The sequence below is a fragment of the Bufo bufo genome, chromosome 6, assembly GCF_905171765.1.
Source record: "Bufo bufo chromosome 6, aBufBuf1.1, whole genome shotgun sequence".
Classification (NCBI taxonomy): Eukaryota; Metazoa; Chordata; class Amphibia; order Anura; family Bufonidae; genus Bufo; species Bufo bufo.
In genome coordinates, this window is record NC_053394.1 from 419,955,042 (window position 1) to 419,979,801 (window position 24,760).

Here is a 24,760-nt window from a genome sequence, read left to right on the forward strand (position 1 = left end):
GAGTTTCTTTGGGAGCTCTTGGAGGTACGGTAGCGGGGCTTTTGAGGGAGTCTCTGAGCGGTGGCACTTGGGTGGCATACGGTAAGGCATGGAGGGATAGGGAGCTATGGTGCGCTGAGTTGGGTGTGGGCATTGATGAGGGTTAGATTCCGTTAGTATTGTTCTTGGGGAATGTGGCAGAAAAAGGATGGTTGGTAGCGCAGGTGAATCGGGTTATTGCGGGTTTGGCGTTCGGTTTTAAATTGAGGGGCCTCCCGGACGTTATGAAAACCTTTTTGGTGAGACAGGTATTGAAAGGTTGTAGACGGGGTAAGTGCGTGGCTGATAGTAGGAGGCCGGTTTCGTTTGCTTTATTGTTGCAGATAGGTGTGCAGGTGGGCTCGGTTTGCAGATCAGCTCGGTTTGCAGATCAGCAAGTGAAGTGCGGTTGTTTAGGTTGGCCTTTTCTTTAGCTTTTTTCGGGGCTTTTCGCTTGTTGGAACTAGTGTGTACCAGTGTACCTAGTGTGGGGGGGTTGCGTGGGGAAGATGTGGACTTGTATGGTGACAGGGTGGTGGTGCGGATACGTGTATGTAAGACGGACAGGGAGGGTAGAGGTTGTAGCGTGACATTGTTTGAGGTTCCTGAGTGTTTGTTATGTCCGGTTCGCTGCTTAAGAGAATACGGGGGGGGGGGGGGGGAGTTTTGGGGAGGAAGGACCCCTGCTACGGCACGAAGACGGGTTCTTTCTGTCACAATTCCAGTTTGTGGCGGTTTAAAAAAAATGTTTTGGTGCGTTAGGGATGGACTCTAAGAATTTTATGGGTCATTCCTTTTGGATTGGGGCGGTGACTGAGGCGGCCAGGTTGGGTTGAGTGAGGAGGTAATTAAGAGAATACGGAGGTATGTTATGGGGGAGCGTGTTGAGGGAAGTGCACCGTTTTGCATGGTTGGATTGGGCCCCCGACATCTTGGTGTTGCATGTTGGGGGTAATGATTTGGGAGTCAGACCTTGCAGGGAATTGATCAAGGATATTAAGTTTGACCTTTTGAGACTGTGGTCCATGTTTCCGGGCCTAAGAACGGTATGGTCGGATATAGTGGCCCGTAAGACTTGGAGGGAAGCGCGCTCGGTGGAATGCCTTAATAAGGTCAGAGTGAAGGTGAATAGGGCGATTGGGAGGTTTATGGCACGTAATGGGGCAGTGGCGGTCAGGCATACTGATTTGGAGTCGGGGAGTGGAGGATTCTGGAGAGCGGATGGGGTTAATTTAAATGCTGTGGGCATTGATTTGTGGGCCTTGGGTTTGCAGGGAGGGATTGAATGGGCATTACGGTTGTGGAGGAACGCGCAGGCTTGAGGGAGGAGGTAGGGTCCAAGCTGTTTGTCGTTGGCGGTGGGAGATCCTAGAAGCTGGTGGTATATGACAGTATTGGAAAATGGGAGGGCCTCAATGGTGGGGCTGGACTCTCATAGTTTAAGGCACTTGGTTGGGTCGGAGAGGCGTCCATCAGTTGGTGTCTCTGAGCTGGTGTTTTACGGCTGGAGGCAAGATGGAATTGCCATGTTGGCTTCTTATGGATGGTAAAATTTTGGGGCTTCTACGATCTCCCTCGTCAGGGGTTAATGTTATTTATGTATGTATTTATTTTATTAATAAAAACGGCTGCTGTGGCCAATTTAATCCAAGCAGAGTGTGTGCGTGCTTATTGGGAAGGTCTTGGGGGAGGATAAAATTTGAGCATTATGTGGGAGGCCCTGAGTAATCAACCAATAACCTATTCAAGTTTTGGCAAAAAACTAATATTATGTACTTATCACAGGTAGTAAAGAAAGGAGAGGTATTGCCTATCTCGAGCATGGCACTATTGGGGAATTTAGATAATCTAAGCTGGTTTAGATACTTTCAGATACGTTCAGCGCTCTAAGACAAGCCTCACTGTTGGAGATAGACACTTCTTCACCTTCAAATGATTTGTTTGGAAGTAACGGTTATAAAGGTAAGATTTCCCAATTATATTAATTAATGCACTTTTTTATAAGACTGTTTCACCGGGCCAGAGAGCTTGGGAAACTGATTGCTCAATGATTATGTCGCAGGGGTGGGGTAATATAGGTACTCATTTAAAATTAGTTTTGCATAGTTTTAACCATACATTGATACAATTTAATATTATACACAGACTCTATATCACTTCTATCTGGCTCAAGAAATGTGGTTTACGAGAATTTTCAAGCTGCCCCCGGTGTGATGCACAGGGGCCGATTATTTGCACATTTTCTGGTGGTGTCGTGATGTAAAAACATATTGGAACTCAATCCATGACTTCATTGTTCAAAAATTTAAGATGGTGACCCCTTTGACACCTGAGTTTTGGCTATTAAGGGAGTTAAATTGCCATAAGTACCGGAAAATTCTTTTGGTTAAGATTGTGTTCTTGGCCAGACTCCTTATTACCCGAGCTTGGCTTTCTCAAAACACTCCAAAAAATTAAGGATTGGTTACACTTAGTAAATATGGTGAAGCGATATGAGAATATTTTATATAAACAAAGGAACTCTGTAGAAAAATGGTCCAGAATATGGGGAGACTGGTAGGTTTTACATACCAACTACCATCCTTCTTCCCCTTTGTTCTCCATCCTTTTCTCTTAACGTTTTTTTTCTATTTATTCTTTTTTTTTCTCTTTTTTTCCTATTTTAGAGATAACGAGACGCATCGCTAGGCTGGGTGGTCGGCGACAGGGTCGAATGGGTGGGAATCATTAGAAATGTATTAATTAAACTACTGATTGAATATGTAATTGTTTTATACTGTTATAAATAAAGCATTTAAATAAAAAAATAAAAAAAAATAAGTGTGCTTCTTGACGCTAATACAGACCTGATCAAAAGTTTTAGACCACTTTAAAAATGGCAAAAAATCATATTTTACATTGTTGGATCTTAACAAGGTTCCAAGTAGAGCTTCAACATGCAACAAGAAGAAATGAGAGTGAGACAAAACATTTTATGAGCATTCAATTTAATGAAAACAACGAATAAACTGAAACAGGCTGTTTTTCAGCTGATCAAAAGTTAAGGACCACATGCCTTTAAAAGGCCAAATCTGTGCAAAAATGTGGATTCATTGTCATTTTCTGTCAGGTAGTCACACGTTGTGATGGCAAAGGCAAAAAAACTCTCCCTTTTTGAACGTGGTCGGGTTGTTGAACTGCATAAGCAGGGTCTCTCACAGCGCGCCATCGCTGCTGAGGTGGGACACAGTAAGACAGTCATTTGGAATTTCTTAAATGATCCTGAGGGTTATGGAACAAAAAAGTCAAGTGGAAGATCCAAAAAAATGTCACCAGCACTGAGCCGGAGGATCCAATTGGCTGTCCGTCAAGACACTGGACGATCCTCGACCCAAATTAAGGCCCTTACTGGTGCTGACTGCAGCCCCATAACCATCAGACGGCATCTGAGACTGAAGGGCTTCAAAAACAAAAAACGTCTTCAAAGACCTCGTATCCTTGAACGCCACAGAACTGCTCGTTTGGACTTTGCAAGAGAGCACCAAACATGGGACATTCAAAGGTGGAAGAAACTTTTATTCTCTGATGAGAAAAAATGTAACCTTGATGGTCCTGATGGTTTCCAACGCTACTGGCATGACAAGCAGATCCCACCTGAGATGTTTTCTACGCGCCACAGTGGCCCCTCCACTGTGGCGCGTAGAAAACATCAAAAAAAAAACATCTAGAAAAAAAAAAAACATCTAGAAAACGCCATAATGGTCTGGGGTGCTTTTTTCCTTCAGTGGAACAATGGAGCTTCAGGAAGTGCAGGGGCGTCAAACGGCCACTGGCTATGTCCAGATGTTGCAGAGAGCATTCCTCATGACTGAGGGCCCTCGTCTGTGTGGTAACGACTGGGTTTTTCAACAGGACAACGCTACAGTACACAATGCCCGCAGGACAAGGGACTTCTTCCAGGAGAATAACATCACTCTTTTGGACCATCCTGCGTGTTCCCCTGATCTAAATCCAATTGAGAACCTTTGGGGATGGATGGCAAGGGAAGTTTACAAAAATGGACAACAGTTCCAGACAGTAGATGGCCTTCGTGCGGCCGTCTTCACCACTTGGAGAAATGTTCCCACTCACCTCATGGAAATGCTTGCATCAAGCATGCCGAAACAAATTTTTGAAGTGATCAACAATAACGGCGGAGCTACTCATTACTGAGTTCATGTTTGGAAGTTGGATTTCTGTTTTGGGGGGTTTAGTTTTTTTTTGGAGGTGTGGTCCTAAACTTTTGATCAGCTGAAAAACAGCCTGTTTCAGTTTATTCGTTGTTCTCATTCAATTGAATGCTCAAAAAATGTTTTGTCGCACTCCCATTTCTTCTTGTTGCATGTTGAAGCTCTACTTGGAACCTTGTTAAGATCCAGCCATGCTAAATAGGATTTTTTTGCCATTTTTCAAGTGGTCTTAAACTTTTGATCAAGACTGTATCGACCTGTAAGGCTGAGTTCACACTTGAGTTATTTGGTCAGTTTTGGCCCAGTAACTGCCCAAATAAGTGAAGTGTGCAGTGATTATAAGAGTGACGCCTGTCATCTACATGTCATACTGACTCACAGTATTGTTTCACTACCACAGTTGACTTCCTATGCGTGTTACTGCAAGGCACAGTGTTCTACACCACTATAAAGGCTCTCTGCAGCCAGAAAATAGCCATTTTTAACACGATTCCCCACGAATAAATTTGGCGAACCGGCTGAATCCAATTTTTAAAAAATTTGCTCAGCTCTAAACGTTATCCCAGAAGTCTTGCGGTTTGTTCAGATACAGCTTTGCAAACTTAAGCCGTGTTGCCTTGCTCTATTTAGAAAGATGATGCTTTCTCCTGACAATCCTTCCAAAGAGGCCATTTGAATTTCTCTGAACATTGCATGGTCTGACCTTGGGGTGAATTGGCTAGGACGTCTACTCCTAGGAAGGTTGTCAGCTGTCTTAAATGTTTCATACCTCTTCTCAATGTAGAAAGATGAACTTCAAAATGTTTGGCAAATGCTTATAACCCTTCCAAGATTGATGGGCAAAAGCAATTGCTTCTATAAGATCATTGCTGATTCCTTTCCTCCTTGGCATGTTACCACACACCTGAATGCTCCAGACCAGCAGACTGCCAAAACTTCTGCTTTTATAGAGGTGGTCACACTTGATAATGATTAATTAATCAAGGGCACTTGATCAGCAGCACCTGGCTCATACTTCCCCTGCTAATTCCCATAGAAGCTGTAAGGGTGTACTTACTTCAGCTCTTGAATTTTGTCATATGTAGTTGTTCACCTGAGGATGTTATTTACCTAATTTTAAGACCGGATGTTTTTTTTTTTTTTTATTATGTCCTGATATGTAAAACCATAGAATTTAAGGAGGGTGTTTTATACAGCTTCAGGACATAGTGCACACACGTGTACGCATTCTGGTCACAGTGCGGTGCGGGCCAGAGAAGACCAGGGAGCGTGACTGCAGGAGAGCCCGCCGAATCTGCAGATTGGCGGCAGAACAGGGTAGGTAAGTTAATTTATTAATTTTAGCTCTGATAGACATCTGATCTGAGGTCTGATATGGGGTCTGATATGAGTTCTGATATGGGGATCTGATCTGAGGTCTGATATGGGGGTTTGGTATGAGGATCTGATATGGGGATCTGATCTGAGGTCTGATTTGGTGTCTGATCTTAGGTCTGATATGGGGGTCTGATCTGAGATCTGATAGAGGGTCTGATATGAGGTATGATGAAGATTTAGGGGTCTGATCTGAGGTCTAATATGGGGGTCTGATCTGAGGTCTGATATGGGGAGCTGAAGTCTGATTTAGGGGTCTGATCTGAGGTTTGATATGGGAGTTTGGTAGGGATTATGGTGTATTTATATAAAACCCCTCCCTCCCCCACAGAATGAACAAGTTTAAGAATAACATAAGACACAAAATTTACATTATATAAGGCATAAAACCACATACTAGCTATACGAAAAAAAAAATAATCTAGCACCACTTGAGGTTCCTTAGGAAATGAAACAAGGCAGTTTTAAAAAGTCTTGATCAAAAGCAATGATGTCCAGACACCATGTGATACCCTATACTGTATTAGTATATATATATAAAAAAAAATCACTGCTGCTATGTAATCCCAAGGCCGTGCTATTGTCAATAGTATCACAGGAACTTTAGCCTCAACATACTTCTCTAATTGTGTCTAGCACAGGGGAATGTATATGTTAGGCATATTTTGAAATTACGGCTCTGAGGTAAGCCAGGGAACAGTGATGGCTTCATATTCTACTACTTTCTTATATACCAAGTAGTAAAAATTAGTGATTTTATACAAAGGTACGTCACACAATATATCACCAATATCTTGTGCTGCATTTGCTATACTGTCCACTATTTACATCGTAGGGGTCCCCGATTCGAATCTTAACAAAGGCAACATCGGCATGGAGTTGGTATGATCTCCCCTTTTTTGTGTGGGTTTCCTCTGGGTACTCCAAAAATTTACTAATAGGTTAATTTGGAATGTGAGATGATGAGCCCAATAAGGACAGGGACCTTCATGATTGATGACAGCTTTGTGCAGAATATGCTTATAATACCGGAAACCTCATCTTAAAAGTGGTCTCTGATGGGACAATTTCTCTAATGGGGTGGCTTCTTTGGCTACAGCCAAGGCTGGCTGAAAGAGAAATTTTAATACAGTGTGAACCTGGCCTCATGATCAATAGGAGACCACTGAGAAAAGAGGAGAAAAACAAGCTCCTCCATTCTCAAAGCTAACTTCTCGACAACTTTTTGCTCTGACCATATTGGCATCGCTTTGGTAGATATTCTTTTGAGAGAAAAAAATAATTTCATGACTCTGCATTTTTGTGTTAACATTTAAATTTGGTGTTTTATATATCAAATAGGTTTTTCAGGAACCAAAGCCACCTTGATTACCTCCACTCCTGAAATGCGTGGTCCCAATAAAGCGAACCTTCTTATCAAGCTACTGTACCTATACGATGGCTACTTCCTTGGCAGCGCTATCACACAAACTGCAACACTTGATCAAGTAGCTGGCTTCCCACCTTGATATCTTGAGAAATTAAGATACTTATAATCTTGAAGTTGTGTGAATTGGCCACTCGAGAAACCAGTGATATGACTACTTCTTCTGAAAATCCTGCTTCCTTTACATCAGGTTCAGGACTTTTCATCTCCTCAAACTCCTGGATCCACCTCATCTGTGCATGTACCAAGGGCAGAAACAGTTCTGGCCCCATCCACAGCCACTTCCCGTCCAGGGCTGTGGAACGAATGTAGGCCAAAGCTGGATTTTCAGAAGAAGATCATCATGTGAACCGTTCCTTAGAGGACCAACCACACAACTTTGAGATGATAAGTATATTACAAACTTTCTTCCACAAATGCAATATGAGCAATTAAGGTGAGTTTGCAGGGCTGCTGGGTTCCAGACAACTTGTCAGCAACTTACATGTCCGAGATCCAGCGCCGCAGTCTGGGGCTCAGGCACTGTAGCGCGGTGTCAGACACGCTGCCAGGCCGTGCCTCCCTGTTGATGTGCTGTCTAGACCACACCCCTTGGTGAGGCGTCACTTAGGCCATGTCCCGCCCCCTGGTTAGCACCACTTTAGCTACGCCTCCTGGTGATGTGACACTTGAGCCACGCCCTCCGGGTGATGTAAGCGCTCATGCTTGCTGAGGGTTATTAGTTCTCTATTTAAAGCCCCTGCTGGTAGTACTCCTTGCCAGTTATAAGTTTTTCCTTGCTGTGCTCCTGTGCTACTGCATGTTTTTGGATTGGTGATATTTGGAATTGACTTTGGCTTGACTTGGATCTCTCTCCCTGCTCTGCGATTTTGTACCCCGTTTCCCATCCGGTTTTGACCCTTGGCTTGGCTATTCGTGGCTACCCTTCTCTATGTGATTAGGTACTGTATTAATCTCCCGGCTTGACCTATTTCTGTACAACCGTTCTGTATGTGTTTGTTTTCTGTTGTGTGTGAACAGGTCCCTGCGGTTTTTACCACCGGTGCTAGGTTTGGTTCCCTGCACTTACCAGTATAGGGACGGTCGACTAGTTGTGGACTTGCCACTTAGGGATTGCTCTGCAGTGGGTTGGGTTCCAGCTAGGGCTCACTGTGAGTGTGCAATGCCCATACGTGCAACTAGGGTCCTTTTAGTATGTGGTAAACGTAATTTTTCGTGATGCCAGTTGCATTTCAGCAACGAGAGACCAGATCCCCCTATGTAGAAGGTATTGGTGGAACCCATGTGTAGGAATGCCAGAGGGCTGAGGGCTGCCTATAGTGTCCCTTAGGTGTGGCTTTAGCACTTGTCAAGGTGCTCCTACCTGGATATCCAGAACCCCAGGCGTAGCCAGACGAAGCAGAGCAAATAGGGTGAATAGGTGGTGGAGAGGATGATGAAAGATATTGAGTCCAGACTTTGTATATAGCTCAACTGCAGCTTTACTTTGCAGAAACGTTTCTTCACAGTTTACAGACTTGGTCTTGGTTACCAGCAAGTTTTAGCATGAAAATGGCAGGCAAACACATTTGGTTCTGCTACATCTGTCAGGGTTAAATAGGAACTTTTCTTTTTGCTTTCTGCTGCAACTTCTCTCTTTCTGTCTGACTCCATGGCAAGGCACAGGGCAACTTCTTCCTGGTTAATGAGACTTCTAGAAGTGGTCTTTCTGCTCCAACAGAACTGGAGGTGTTCTGGCTGGTGTGGTGCAGCACATGTCCAGGAGGGACGCAGCACTGCAGACCTGCTCCCTTAGCAAGGGTCATTAAGCACTTAACTCCCTGGAACTCACTGGTACCCACCCTTCCTGCAGGACCTGGGACTCGCCCACTCCTCCACAGGAGGGGGGGGGGGATTAGAATGGAATGGAAGGTTCCACTCTATTCTATCTACTGCTCTGCCATATTTGGAGAACCAGACACATTACATGTGAACATAAACAGATGCATAACAGGAAATGCACAATATATGGCACTTGGAATAAATGTATAAAATGACATTGAGATTGCATACCCAGACAGAAACAGGGTGTAGGTGTGGTAATGCCACTCGGGATGTTACAAGTGTGTCTCCCTCTCTAGTCGTGACACAAACCCTTCAAGGATTTTGATGAATAATCATACAAGGCCTGCATGCTTTCTCTTTAAAGTGTTTGTGTCATGAAGACAACCCTAGTCCAGATGCCTATATTAGCATATGGACATAATAGAGGGTGTCGCCAACTTAGCACACCCTCTATGTGTCAGAATAGACAGTCTGCTCTGTATAAGTGTCTCCTGTTGTGGTGAACTCAACCATCCTTGTATTACAAAGATTGCTATACACCAGACTGACTGCCTCTCCCCTCAGCAGAATCGCTCTGGAAACCTCATCTTAGAAGTGGTCTCTGATGGGACAATTTCTCTAATGGGAGGACTTCATTATTTTAGGTGCTTATCTAAAATGCAATTCCCTATTCCGACATTTAAAGTGGGTCAGTAGGGTACGTTGACGTCATAGAGGAAGATCTCCTTATATGAGCCCGAACAGAGAGCTGATCTATATGTGTCCCTAATTCTGGTAGACTTAAGCCATTCTTGTGTTATGAGGATGGTCTTTCATCCGGCTGGGCACAGCTTTCCCCGTCCAAATCCACTGATCACCCTGGAGAGGTTGTCTTTGAGGAATATGGATTGAAAGGGTTTGCTCTGTAGCCCCATCAATCTCAGGACTTGTGGGGGTCACAAAGGTCGGACCACCATCCATCATAAAGTGATGGAATATCCTAGAAATATAGCATGGAAATATTCCTAATCGTTTATCCTTCATATACTCTACGTATAAGTCAACAAGGTCTTTTAGCCATAACCTTCCTTTGTATTATCATCACCTGCAGTATCAAGTATTCCTATTGGAAAGATGGGTCATCTAGACATACTACTTCTTCCATCTTTGGAAATTGTTCCTTGCAGTTGTGTACTATTTCTGCCTGCACTTAGTACTCTTAACACTATTCACCTGGACTGCGATAGAATCATCTCCAAGTTAGTAGATAATAATGCTCCTCAGGTATGCGTGGAAAAGGTGAAATCCATAGAGCATGATCTAAAATGGTTCACCTCTAGCAATGAAAAGGTGGACTGAAAATAGCATCTGTCAGCAAGAACTGAAAGATGTCTGGAGAAGAATTAATAAAAAGCTTTGTAGTCCTGAATCCCAAGGACTCTAAAAAAAATGTATTGACTAAAAGCTAAACAATTCCTTTAAATAGTTTATACCATCTTCAGGGTGGTTTGTTTCCTTCATGTGGACACTCTGAAGTATGAAGCACCCTTCAGTATGAAGTTTTGCAGGAACTAAGGTCTTTATTACAGTGCTCCTCACAGTGACCCCAAAAAGTGATCAGAATAAAAGTGCCATAAACATTCCCAGTTCTAGGTAAAGCACATTTAAAAGGGAAACTCCATGATTAATGTAAAAAATTAAAATCAGGCATTATATAGTACATGACAATCTAACAAAGCTAGAACCAGCCCTGTACCAAACATAAATCCAAACATCTTCACATTTATTGCCGCAATTGCTCTGCTTGATTCTCTCCAGGCTGGCTGTTCAGGGAACGCATCCTTTATTGAATAGCTTAGTGGCTATACAATAGGTTTTTTTTTATTCCATGCAATTGCACAAGTATTTTGAAAAACGTCAAAGTGGTTTGAAAAATGTAGAATATTCCCGGTGCCGTACCTTTGTTATTTTTTATTCACATAGACCTATGAGGGCCTGTTTTGTGGGACAAGTTGTACTTTCTAATAGCGCCATTTAATATTGCATACGATGTAGTGGCGAGCCACAGTTTTATGGGTTTCATTTTAAAGGCGTTCACTATGACTTATTACCCTCATTCTGCTGATCAGTACTATTACATTAATATCACATTTTTTAAGTTTAAGTTTTAATACTTAAAAAAATCTAAAAACATTTGAAAATAACTTTTTTTTATATTTACTTCTATGAAGCTGTTAGGGCTTAAATATTTTTGGGGCAATCTGTAATTTCTATTGATATCATTATGGAAGTTGGAACTTTAACCCCTTAGGGACGCATGACGTACCGGTACGGCATGTTTCCCGAGTCCTTAAGGACCCTTGACGTACTGGTACGTCATGGCTTTAAAATGCAATTGCGGCGCCGCGGGGGTTAATCGGAACGGTATGCCCTCTGAAATCATTCAGAGGGCATCCTGTCACAATGCTGGGAGGGGGGTCATGTGACCCCCCCGTATCGGCGATCACAGAAAACCGCAGGTCAATTCAGACCTGCGGTTTGCTGCGTTTCCGGTCCATTCGGGTCTCCGGTGACCCGATGAACCGGAAAAAGACTGTGATCAGGGTGTGATTACACACCACCAATCGCAGTACGAACATTTGGGAGAGGCGGTGCTGGCCGTGGTGCTGAATGTCGCTGTCCAGGGTGCTGATTGGTGCGGAGAGAGAGGCGCAAGATTCAAAATTCCAGCGCTCCTCTCTCCCCTCCTCTTCCTGTTTAGCACCTGTCCTCACCAGGCTCCTGCAATCCCCCCCCATCGGCACCCATCACCCTCCTGCACCCATCACCCTCCAGGTAGGTTAGGGTCAGTGAGGGAGAGGCACCGTTAGGCAGGGATAGAAGGGAAAAGTTAGTTAGGAAAAAAAAAAAAAAAAACTTTATCTAAACTTATTATTTTCTAGTTTTGAGACCCTAGACCCCCCCCTGCCACTTGCCCCCCCCCCCCCCCCACCACCACATGCTAGGGACCCTGTGGCCCACCCTAGTACGAGCTGCCCTGGGGCTCGTACTGGTTTCCCGGCCCACCAAATAAGCCCACCGGAGCCCCCTGCCAGTGAACTTAGCTGGTGTCCCCCAGTGGATTTTGAGCCAGAGATTCCGGATTTTGTTTGCAATCCAGGAATCCAGATTCCCACAGTGGGGTTTACTGAAATGGACTTTTTTAGTTTTTTTTTCAGTGACCCATTTGTGAATCTGATGGTGGAGCAGACGAACCTGTACGCCCAACAGTTCGTTGCTCAGCACCCGGGCTCCTTTGTGGCTAGACCCGGTGGCTGGACGCCGGTCAGTGCAGCCGAGACGAGGACATTTTGGGGCCTCGTGCTGCACATGGGTCTAGTGCAAAAACCCAGTGTCAGGCAATACTGGAGTGGGGACGTCCTATACCAGACCCCACTGTACAGTATGGTCATGTCACGTCCCCGGTTTGAGGCCATCCGGAAATGTCTGCATTATTCAGATAATGCAGCATGTCCTGCCTATGACCGTCTGTATAAGATACGGCCGGTCATCGATCACTTCGGGGCCAAATTTGAGCAGGCCTGCGTACCTGGAAGGGAGGTCGCGGTTGATGAGTCTCTCGTTGCGTTCAAGGGGAGACTCAGTTTCCGCCAATACATTCCCACTAAGCGGACGAGGTATGGCGTGAAGCTGTACAAAATTTGTGAGAGTACCTCAAGGTACAATTACAAATTTCATGTGTACGACGGGCGAGATTCCCGTATTCAACCCCCAGAATGTCCCCCCACTCTGGGTGTTAGTGGGAAACTCGTGTGGGACCTTATGTACCCACTGCTAGATAAGGGTTACCACTTGTACGTGGATAACTTTTAAACTAGCATTCCCTTGTTCAGATCCCTTGCCGCCAGATCCACGTTCGCTTGTGGGACCTATCCCCAGGGGTGAGACCCGTGCCTTTACTAGTGGAAACCTGTTGCTGGTCAGGTATAAGGACAAGAGGGATGTCCTTGTACTGTCCACAATCTACGGTAACAGCACCACCCCTGTCTCTGTGCGAGGTACCACGGCAACGGTCCTCAAGCCCGATTGTATCGTCAACTACAATCGGTATATGGGAGGAGTTGATCTCTCTGATCAAGTCCTCAAGCCATATAATGCCATGCTCAAAACCCGGGCATGGTACAAAAACGTTGCAGTCTACTTGGTACAGGTTGCCATGTACAACTCTTTTGTACTATCCCGAAGCGCTGGTAGCACAGGGACATTCCTCCAATTCTATGAGGCAGTCCTCAAGGACCTGATTTTTTCAGACCGGGAAAGAGCAGGCCGGAGTACCTTGGGAATTGGAGGCGCCCGGATCGTCCCTGGCCAACATTTTCCAGGTGTGGTCCCCCATACTAGAAAGAAGGGACGAACCCAAAAAAGATGCAGAGTGTGTCACAAGAGGGGGATACGGAAGGACACCACCACTCAGTGCGACACTTGGCCTGCTCATCCGGGCTTCTGCGTTATCGATTGTTTCAGGGAGTATCACACTTCCATGGAGTACAACATTTTTATAATCCCCAACAGTCCCCTAGAGAATATAAAAAACTATGGCTCTCAGACTTTGGAGACACGGAAACAATTTTTTTCCCCAAAAAATATTAGTTTTAGTGCAGGCATCCTCAAACTGCGGCCCTCCAGATGTTGTAAAACTATAACTCCCAGCATGCCCAGACAACCTACAGCCATCAGCAGGGCATGGTGGGAATTGTAGTTTTACAACATCTGGAGGGCCGCAGTTTGAGGATCCCTGCTTAGTGTCTCCAAAGTCTGAGAGCCATACATATTGGGCATCGCCGCGTCCGTAAAAATCTTCTCTATAAAAATAACATGTAACCCACCCCGACCTACCCCCGGATGAACAGCGTTAAAAAAAAAAAATTGTAAAAAAAGCAATTTTTTGTCACCTAACATCACAAAAAGTGTAATAGCGAGCGATCAAAATGTCATATGCACCCCCAATTAGTGCCAATAAAACCGCCATTTCATCCCGCAAAAAATGACCCCCTACATTTGATAGTCGCCTAACAAAAAAAAAAAAAACTGTAGCTCCCAGGCTATGGAGATACTAAAATAATTTTTTGGGCTTCCTAAAATGATAATATAGTGTAAAATCGAAATAAATTTGAAAATGTAGACATATTAGGTATCGCCACATCCGTAAGAATCTTCCCTATAAAAATAACATTTGAGCAAACCCCTCGGATGAACAGCGTTAAAAATATAAAATAAAAACAGTGCCAAAACACGCATTTTTTGGCAAAATTTCCATTTGAATCCTTTTTTTACGGTAATAAAGCAAGGGTTAACAGCCAAACAAAACTAAATATTTATTGCCCTGATTCTGTAGTTTGCAGAAACACCCCATATGTGGTCGTAAATGGCTATATAGCCACACGGCAGGGCATAGAACGAAGGGAACGCCATATGGTTTCTGGACGGCCGATTTTGATGGACTGGTTTATTTACACCATGTCCCATTAGAAGCCCCCCCTGATGTAGCCTAGAGTAGAAACTCCAAAAAAGTGACCCCATCTAAGAAACTACCCCCTCAAGGTATTCAAAAGTTACTTTACAAACTTTGTTAACCCTATAGGTGTTCCACAAAACTAAATAGCGAATGTAGAAACAATTTTAGAATTACAATTTTTTGTTACCTTGCCTCAAAAAAGTGTAATATAGAGCAACCAAAATCATATTTACCCTAAGATAGTCCCAAAACAACAACCACCTTATACCGTAGTTTCCTAGATGGGGTCACTTTTATGGAGTTTCTACTCTAGGGGTGCATCAGGGGGGCTTGAAAGGGTACATGGTGTAAATAAACCAGTCCAGCAAAATCTGCCTTCCAAAAACCATATGGCGTTCCCCTTCTTCTATGTCCTGCCGTTTAGCCAAATAGTAGTTTACGACCACATATGGGGTGTTTCTGCAAACTACAGAATCAGGGCAACCCATATTGAGTTTTGTTTGGCTGTTAACCCATTTTTTTCAGTAATAAAGTAAGGGTTAAAATGGAAAATTTTCCAAAAAATAGAAATTCCAAAATTGTTTCTCCATCTGCCATTAACTCTTGTGGAACACCTAAAGGGTTAACAATGTTTGTAAACCCAGTTTTGAATACATTGAGGGGTGTACTTTCTTAGATGGAGTCACTTTTTTTGGAATTTCTATTCTAGGGGTGCAACGGGGGGCTTGAAATGGGACATGGTATAAACAAAACCAGTCCTGCAAAATCTGCCTTCCAAAACCCATATGGCGTTCCCCTCTTTCTATGTCCTCCCGTTTGGCCAAACAGTAGTTTACGACCACATATGGGGTGTTTTTGAAAACTACAGAATCAGGGCAACCCATATTGAGTTTTGTTTGGCAGTTAACCCTTACTTTATTACTGGAAAAAATGTGGTAAAATGGAAAATTTTCCCAAAAATTTAAATTCCAAAATTGTTTCTCCATCTGCCATTAACTCTTACCTTAGTCACCGTTCACACACACACGTGAACCCATGCGGCTTTCCCAGCCTAATGTTCATCAGCGTCCTGGCTGTTACCACACCGGTGTCTTCTTGGGGATTGTGGTCTAGTCGTCCGTCCGACGCTGACCATGCGACCCTTATCCCTAGGCGTCGCGGGACCCCCCAAACCTCAGGCCTCGTGGTCTCACAGTGCTCCCAGCTCAGACCACACAGAACCACTCCAGGCTTCTGTACAACACAAGACACATCTCTCTCACTTTGAGGACATCTTTATGCTCCGTTGATTGTGGCACCTGTTGCTGCCTCAGGCCTGACCACTGATGGGAAAGAGATGGATATGGCAAGAGATGGACTAGTAAGTATTCCTATACAGCAGAAGTCTCATTTTATTTATTTATTTTTATTTTTTAACTGGCCATGCAGCTCTATAGTGTAGTGGTAACATTCTTGGCTGTAATGTAGAAGGTTGTGAGTTTGAATCACACCAGACGCTTTTCAGAAATAGAGGCTGTGGCGAAACCGACCTCGCCACTGGGTTTTGGAGAGGACTGGCTGCTGGCCTCTTGCCCCAGGATTATGGGCCATATACTAACTTTTAAACCCCTGAACCGATTCAAGTGAATTTTGGATAGGTTTGTCCCCACGTTATACTGTTTGAATTAATGTAAGTTATATGTATGGCCAATGTAAACTCACAAAGTTGTAACAATCTATAATAATTGTAACTTGTCAGCTTGGGAGGAAAATGCTGGGTGTGTTTCTATTGTGCCATTGTCCCATTGTGTGTTTAAATGGTGATGTCTGTCCTGTTGTATCTACATGTGTATTGGCGATCTCCCTTTGTTCTGAGAGATAATTGGATTGCTCCTCAGGTTGTCTCCAGACAGAGGGGAGGAGACCATGATGCATTGTGGGGATATGTTGTCCTATGTCCCAGTCTTCATTCTGGTCCTCTGGGGGCGTGAACGATTGGTTGCTGTAGTTGCATTGTATGTGTTGTTAATTACTGATTGGTTGTATTTCAAACCCCTGTGGGCAGTACTATGTTTTTGGTTTGTGAATAAAAGAGGCTGTACGTGAAGTACAGTCAGTTCCTGTTTCACCTTCAACATAGAGCCTCGTCTCATGTGTGTGGGGATTGCTATACGTGTATACTCCCCTGGCTATAACTACTAGCTCTTTTAAGGGCTGTTCCTGATCTCTGGTTTTAGGAGAGGTCCACCCACTGGAGCCTGGAGCCTTGTCGTAGGTCCAGGGTGGGTAGGAGACGGTGAGACCTCAACCAAGCTTCGGCGGTTCGTGGGGTCTGCAGTGCGTACGGCGTCAAGTGGAGTGCTTGGAGTCCTCGGAAAGCACTAGGAGCATTCATTCAACGGAGGTACCCGGTCGGTGTACCAGGTGATCCGTTACATTGGTGGCAAGCAGTGGGATGGCGTCCTAGTGTGAGGAGAAGCAGCTCGGAGACACCGTTCGTGGATTTACTAAATTGAGGGTAACGCTAGTATCCGTACAGCGCCCCTGGCTACAGCAGGATGGAATCGGCTAGTCTTCAAACAGCGTTCCACTACGAGGATGAGGATGACCCGGACTGGAGGGATGCAGTCCGGAAAGGCGTCTGGTATGATGCCCTGGAAAATGCCCAGCGGCGGCGGGGCGAGTGTCTCCCCAGTGAGGAACAGCAGTTGCGGATGCGAGTGGCCCTGCGAATGCCCCTTCTGGGAGAGAAGCCCCTGAATGAGTGGGTGACAGAACTGGAGAGCCTGGTATGGAAGGAGCTTTGGCTAGATGACGCCTACCAGGCACTCTGGTGGTATGTGATTCGGCACTCCCCCTGGATGGCTGAGCACGACAGACCCGAGGGTGAGAATTCTGATGGCCCTGGCCTGTTGTTTGAGGCCTTCGCAGAACCGGAGTTCGGAGATGCTGGAGCGTCCCGGTTCTGGGATATCTATGACTACAGGGAGGCTATGCATGATTGGGCTACAGCGAGAGAGGTGAGACAAGACCTGGCATCTCTAGTGACAAAGGAGTGGGAGCTGGAGCAGGACTACCAATACTTCTTCAGCTCAATTCGGTCCCAATATACACTGCCAGAGAGCTGGGTGGCAGTCCCAGACCTACAACCCTACAGCTGGGAAGACCCGACTGAAGTATCCCCTGCTTCAGTACCAGCTACAGAGGTAGAAGTCCTCATAAACTGGTCCTGTGAGGAACCACAACAGGCAGGGGGAGACGGGACCGAGGTCTCTCCACCGGGATGCTGGGCAGCTGGCCCAGACCCTCAACAGCAGCCGGAGTTGCCAGGTGTGGACGCAGGTGGTCCTTACTCGCAAATGTTGAGGGACCTCACAGACTGGTCCTGGGAGGACCCACAGATGGCAGGTGGAGATGGGACCGAGGTCTCTCTACCAGTCCTACAGAGATGCTGGACGGTCGGTCCAGATCTCCAGCCATCTCCGCAGGGATACCAGGAGGAGGAGGGGGACAGCACCCCTAACTCCGATGGTGCAGATGGGACCGCGGTCTCTGCACCAGGCCTACCGGGATGCTGGACGGCCGGTTCAGATCCCCCACCAACCCTGCAGGAATGCCAGGAGGAGGAGGTAAGCGATTCCTCCTCTCCACAGCCGATCTGCAACAAGGTCCTGGGGATAGGATTCCCTGACCACATCCCAGCGGAAGAGCTGGCATCTGGGCAGAGCGCAGTCAGCCTCTGCCCTCCCCTATCCTCTTCTCCAGAGGCTGACTTTCCACAGGCTACCCCAGTGGAAGCGCTGGCATCTGGGCAGAGCACAGTCGGCCTCTGCCCTCCCCTATCCTCTTCTCCAGAGCCGGACTTCCCACAGGCTACCCCAGCGGAAGCGCTGGCATCTGGGCAGAGCGCAGTCGGCCTCTGCCCTCCCCTATCCTCTTCTCCAGAGCCGGACTTCCCACAGGCTACCCCAGCGGAAGAGCTGGCATCTGGGCAGAGCGCAGTCGGCCTCTGCCCTCCCCTATCCTCTTCTCCAGAGCCGGACTTCCCACAGGCTACCCCAGCGGAAGAGCTGGCATCTGGGCAGAGCGCAGTCGGCCTCTGCCCACCAAGTACCTACAGTTCCAAGCTGGAGAACCACAAGGAAGCGAGGAGTAGCAGATGCCCACTCAACAGCTGGGGACATACAGAACAGAGCCAGGCCCCAAGATTCAACAGGTCCAGTATTGGGTTGTGGTTGGACTGCCAGACTAACTCAGGTACTGACCGTGAGGTCAGGTATCTGGTTAGTCTTCCCTGGGAGGGGGAGATGTGTGGCGAAACCGACCTCGCCACTGGGTTTTGGAGAGGACTGGCTGCTGGCCTCTTGCCCCAGGATTATGGGCCATATACTAACTTTTAAACCCCTGAACCGATTCAAGTGAATTTTGGATAGGTTTGTCCCCACGTTATACTGTTTGAATTAATGTAAGTTATATGTATGGCCAATGTAAACTCACAAAGTTGTAACAATCTATAATAATTGTAACTTGTCAGCTTGGGAGGAAAATGCTGGGTGTGTTTCTATTGTGCCATTGTCCCATTGTGTGTTTAAATGGTGATGTCTGTCCTGTTGTATCTACATGTGTATTGGCGATCTCCCTTTGTTCTGAGAGATAATTGGATTGCTCCTCAGGTTGTCTCCAGACAGAGGGGAGGAGACCATGATGCATTGTGGGGATATGTTGTCCTATGTCCCAGTCTTCATTCTGGTCCTCTGGGGGCGTGAACGATTGGTTGCTGTAGTTGCATTGTATGTGTTGTTAATTACTGATTGGTTGTATTTCAAACCCCTGTGGGCAGTACTATGTTTTTGGTTTGTGAATAAAAGAGGCTGTACGTGAAGTACAGTCAGTTCCTGTTTCACCTTCAACATAGAGCCTCGTCTCATGTGTGTGGGGATTGCTATACGTGTATACTCCCCTGGCTATAACTACTAGCTCTTTTAAGGGCTGTTCCTGATCTCTGGTTTTAGGAGAGGTCCACCCACTGGAGCCTGGAGCCTTGTCGTAGGTCCAGGGTGGGTAGGAGACGGTGAGACCTCAACCAAGCTTCGGCGGTTCGTGGGGTCTGCAGTGCGTACGGCGTCAAGTGGAGTGCTTGGAGTCCTCGGAAAGCACTAGGAGCATTCATTCAACGGAGGTACCCGGTCGGTGTACCAGGTGATCCGTTACAGAGGCTAAACTAGATTTAAATACACTGACTCGAGCACTCGCTGAACACCGCATTGTGCGGAGCATACTCGCCCCAACAAACACTACTACTGAGTTATTCAATAAAATCAATCTGTATAGCGCCACCGGCTGTTTGCTCTTTTTCTATTTTCTCTGTCCAGCTCACTGAGACGGAAGCACATGCTCAGTTCCATCCTACAATTGCCACCAGCTGCAGCAGAAAGGACACACCCCCTGAGCTGACAGCTTGAAAATAAATCTAGCAGAACAATTGTAGCAATGAATGGGGGGATCTCTGGATCTATGTGAGGTCCAGGGCTGGTTCTAGCTTGGTTAGAAAGAGGCTGTCATGTACTGTCTGATGTCTGATTGTCATCTTTTACATAACCCCTTTAAGGGAAGGGGAGTCAGAACCAGACTTCTACACAAGGTAGGAATGATCCCTTCTCCTCACGTGGGCAAGGCTTCCTTCGTCTTTACTTCTTTTCGCATTTATCATGTTATTTCTGTCAATAGACGCCTTCACAGTTGTAACAATTTAGCCCTTGTGCGTCGTGTCGAGAGATTAATGGCAAACCACATTATTTTCACCTCCATAGGAGCGGCCACAATTAGCGCTCCCAGTTCTGCCGCTTGTTTTCAGTCATTGGCAGTGGAGCGCTGGACGTGTTCATGTCGCCCTCTGGGTTACATGTTTTCTCACGGGGGAATTCATTTTCTTCCTGTATACAATCCGTAGATTACTTTTCTGGAGCCAGGGAGGCGATGGTTACATTGTGTCAGATCTGTGAAAACAAATAAAACAGGAGAAGAAGAAAGAAAGAGAAATGAAAGCCCCGCTGGTCGCCTTTCCTCCGTAATTTAGATGCTGACTTACATAAGAATACAAATGAACACTGTATAGGATTTGTAGAGCTGATCAGCCCCTTAGAAGGTTTCTTGACCATGGGCTGATCTCAGGGGGTCTCTCCATGGTCAGGATAAATACTACAGGGTGTATAAGGAGGATACTGGACAGTATTCCTAACAGGGGCAGACTGGGAACGTAATGTGGCCCTGGGAAATAACCTTAAAGTGGCCCCATGTTGTAGGCGGGTCCCAATTGACAGAAGGCAACATAAGTATGTAGGGACAGTAATATTACAGTACAGGATAAAATACTGCTCCAGCAGAACCAGATACCACAGTACAGCACAGAATACTGCCCCAGCAGAACCCGATACCACAGTGCAGCACAGAATACTGCCCCAGCAGAACCAGATACCACAGTGCAGCACAGAATACTGCCCCAGCAGAACCAGATACATCAGTGCAGCACAGAATACTGCCCCAGCAGAACCAGATACCACAGTGCAGCACAGAATACTGCTCCAGCAGAACCAAATACCACAGTGCAGCACAGAATACTGCCCCAGCAGAACCAGATACCACAGTGCAGCACAAAATACTGCCCCAGCAGAACCAGATACCACAGTGCAGCACAGAATACTGCCCCAGCAGAACCAGATACCACAGTGCAGCACAGAATACTGCCCCAGCAGAACCAGATACCATAGTGCAGCACAGAATACTGCCTCAGCAGAACCAGATACCACAGTGCAGCACAGAATACTGCCCCAGCAGAACCAGATACCACAGTGCAGCACAGAATACTTCCCCAGCAGAACCAGATACCACAGTGCAGCACAATATACTGCCCCAGCAGAAGCAGATACCACTGTGCAGCACAATATATCACACCAGCAGAACCAGATACCACAGTGCAGCACAACATACCACCCCAGCAGAACCAGATACCACAGTGCAGCACAGACTACTGCCCCAGCAGAACCAGATACCACAGTGCAGCACAGAATACTGCCCCAGCAGAACCAGATACCACAGTGCAGCACAGAATACTGCCCCAGCAGAACCAGATACCACAGTGCAGCACAGAATACTGCCCCAGCAGAACCAAATACCACAGCACAGCACAGAATACTGCCCCAGCAGAACCAGATACCACAGTGTAGCACATAATACTGCCCCAGCAGAACCAGATACCACAGGGCAGCACAGAATACTGCCCCAGCAGAACCAAATACCACAGTGCAGCACAGAATACCGCCCCAACAGAACCAGATACCACAGTGCAGCACAGAATACTGCCCCAGCAGAACCAAATACCACAGTGCAGCACAGAATACTGCCCCAGCAGAACCAGATACCACAGTGCAGCACAGAATACTGCCCCAGCAGAACCAAATACCACAGTGCAGCACAGAATACTGCCCCAGCAGAACCAGATACCACAGTGCAGCACAGAATACTGCCCCAGCAGAACCAGATACCACAGTGCAGCACAGAATACTGCCCCAGCAGAACCAAATACCACAGTGCAGCACAGAATACAGCCCCAGCAGAACCAAATACCACAGTGCAGCACAGAATACTGCCCCAGCAGAACCAAATACCACAGTGCAGCACAAAATACTGCCCCAGCAGAACCAAATACCATAGTGCAGCACAATATACCACCCCAGCAGAACCAAATACCACAGTGCAGCACAGAATATTGCCCCAGCAGAACCAGATACCACAGTGCAGCACAATATACCACCCCAGCAGAAACAGATACCACAGTGCAGCACAATATACAACCCCAGCAGAACCAAATACCATAGTGCATCACAATATACCACCCCAGCAGAACCAAATACCACAGTGCAGCACAGAATACTGCCCCAGCAGAACCAGATACCACAGGGCAGCACAGAATACTGCCCCAGCAGAACCAGATACCACAGTGCAGCACAGAATACTGCCCCAGCAGAACCAGATACCACAGGGCAGCACAGAATACTGCCCCAGCAGAACCAGATACCACAGTGCAGCACAGAATACTGCCCCAGCAGAACCAGATACCACAGTGCAGCACAGAATACTGCCCCAGCAGAACCAGATACCACAGTGCAGCACAGCATACTGCCCCAGCAGAACCAGATACCACAGGGCAGCACAGAATACTGCCCCAGCAGAACCAAATACCACAGGGCAGCACAGAATACTGCCTCAGCAGAACCAAATACCACAGTGCAGTACAGAATACTGCCCCAGCAGAACCAGATACCACAGTGCAGCACAGAATACTGCCCCAGCAGAACCAGATACCACAGTGCAGCACAGAATACTGCCCCAGCAGAACCAGATACCACAGTGCAGCACAGAATACTGCCCCAGCAGAACCAGATACCACAGTGCAGCACAATATACCACCCCAGCAGAACCAAATACCACAGTGCAGCACATAATACTGCCTCAGCAGAACCAGATACCACAGTGCAGCACAGAATACCGCCCCAGCAGAACCAGATACCACAGTGCAGCACAGAATACTGCCCCAGCAGAACCAGATACCACAGTGCAGCACAATATACTGCCCCAGCAGAACCAGATACTACAGTGCAGCACAATATACTGCCCCAGCAGAACCAGATACCACGGTGTAGCACACAATACTTCCCCAGCAGAACCAGATACCACAGTGCAGCACAATATACTGCCCCAGCAGAACCAGATACCACGGTGTAGCACACAATACTGCCCCAGCAGAACCAGATACCACAGTGCAGCACAGAATACTGCCCCAGTAGAACCAGATGCCACAGTACAGCACAGAATACTGCCCCAGCAGAACCAGATACCACAGTGCAGCACAGAATACTGCCCCAGCAGAACCAGATACCACAGGGCAGCACAGAATACTGCCCCAGCAGAACCAGATACCACAGTGCAGCACAGAATACTGCCCCAGCAGAACCAGATACCACAGTGCAGCACAGAATACTGCCCCAGCAGAACCAGATCCCACAGTGCAGCACAGAATACTGCCCCAGCAGAACCAGATACCACAGTACAGCACAGAATACTGTCCCAGCAGAACCAGATACCACAGTGCAGCACAGAATACTGCCCCAGCAGAACCAGATACCACAGGGCAGCACAGAATACTGCCTCAGCAGAACCAGATACCACAGTGCAGCACAGAATACTGCCCCAGCAGAACCAGATACCACAGTGCAGCACAGAATACTGCCCCAGCAGAACCAAATACCACAGTACAGCACAGAATACCGCCCCAGCAGAACCAAATACCACAGTGCAGCACAGAATACTGCCCCAGCAGAACCAGATACCACAGTGCAGCACAGAATACTGCCCCAGCAGAACCAGATACCACAGTGCAGCACAGAATACTGCCTCAGCAGAACCAGATACCACAGTGCAGCACAGAATACTGCCCCAGCAGAACCAGATACCACAGTGCTGCACAATATACTGCCCCAGCAGAACCAAATACCACAGTGCAGCACAATATACCACCCCAGCAGAACCAAATACCACAGTGCAGCACAGAATATTGCCCCAGCAGAACCAGATACTACAGTGCAGCACAATATACTGCCCCAGCAGAACCAGATACCACAGTGCAGCACAGAATACTGCCCCAGCAGAACCAAATACCACAGTGCAGCACAGAATACTGCCCCAGCAGAACCAGATACCACAGTGCAGCACAATATACTGCCCCAGCAGAACCAGATACTACAGTGCAGCACAATATACTGCCCCAGCAGAACCAGATACCACGGTGTAGCACACAATACTGCCCCAGCAGAACCAAATACCACAGTGCAGCACAATATATCACCCCAGCAGAACCAGATACCACAGTGCAGCACAATATACCACCCAAGCAGAACCAGATACCACAGTGCAGCACAGACTACTGCCCCAGCAGAACCAGATACCACAGTGCAGCACAGAATACTGCCCCAGCAGAACCAAATACCACAGTGCAGCACAGAATACTGCCCCAGCAGAACCAGATACCACAGTGCAGCACAGAATACTGCCCCAGCAGAACCAAATACCACAGCACAGCACAGAATACCGCCCCAGCAGAACCAGATACCACAGTGTAGCACATAATACTGCCCCAGCAGAACCAGATACCACAGTGCAGCACAGAATACTGCCCCAGCAGAACCAGATACTACAGTGCAGCACAATATACTGCCCCAGCAGAACCAGATACCACAGTGCAGCACAGAATACTGCCTCAGCAGAACCAGATACCACGGTGTAGCACACAATACTGCCCCAGCAGAACCAAATACCACAGTGCAGCACAATATATCACCCCAGCAGAACCAGATACCACAGTGCAGCACATAATACCACCCC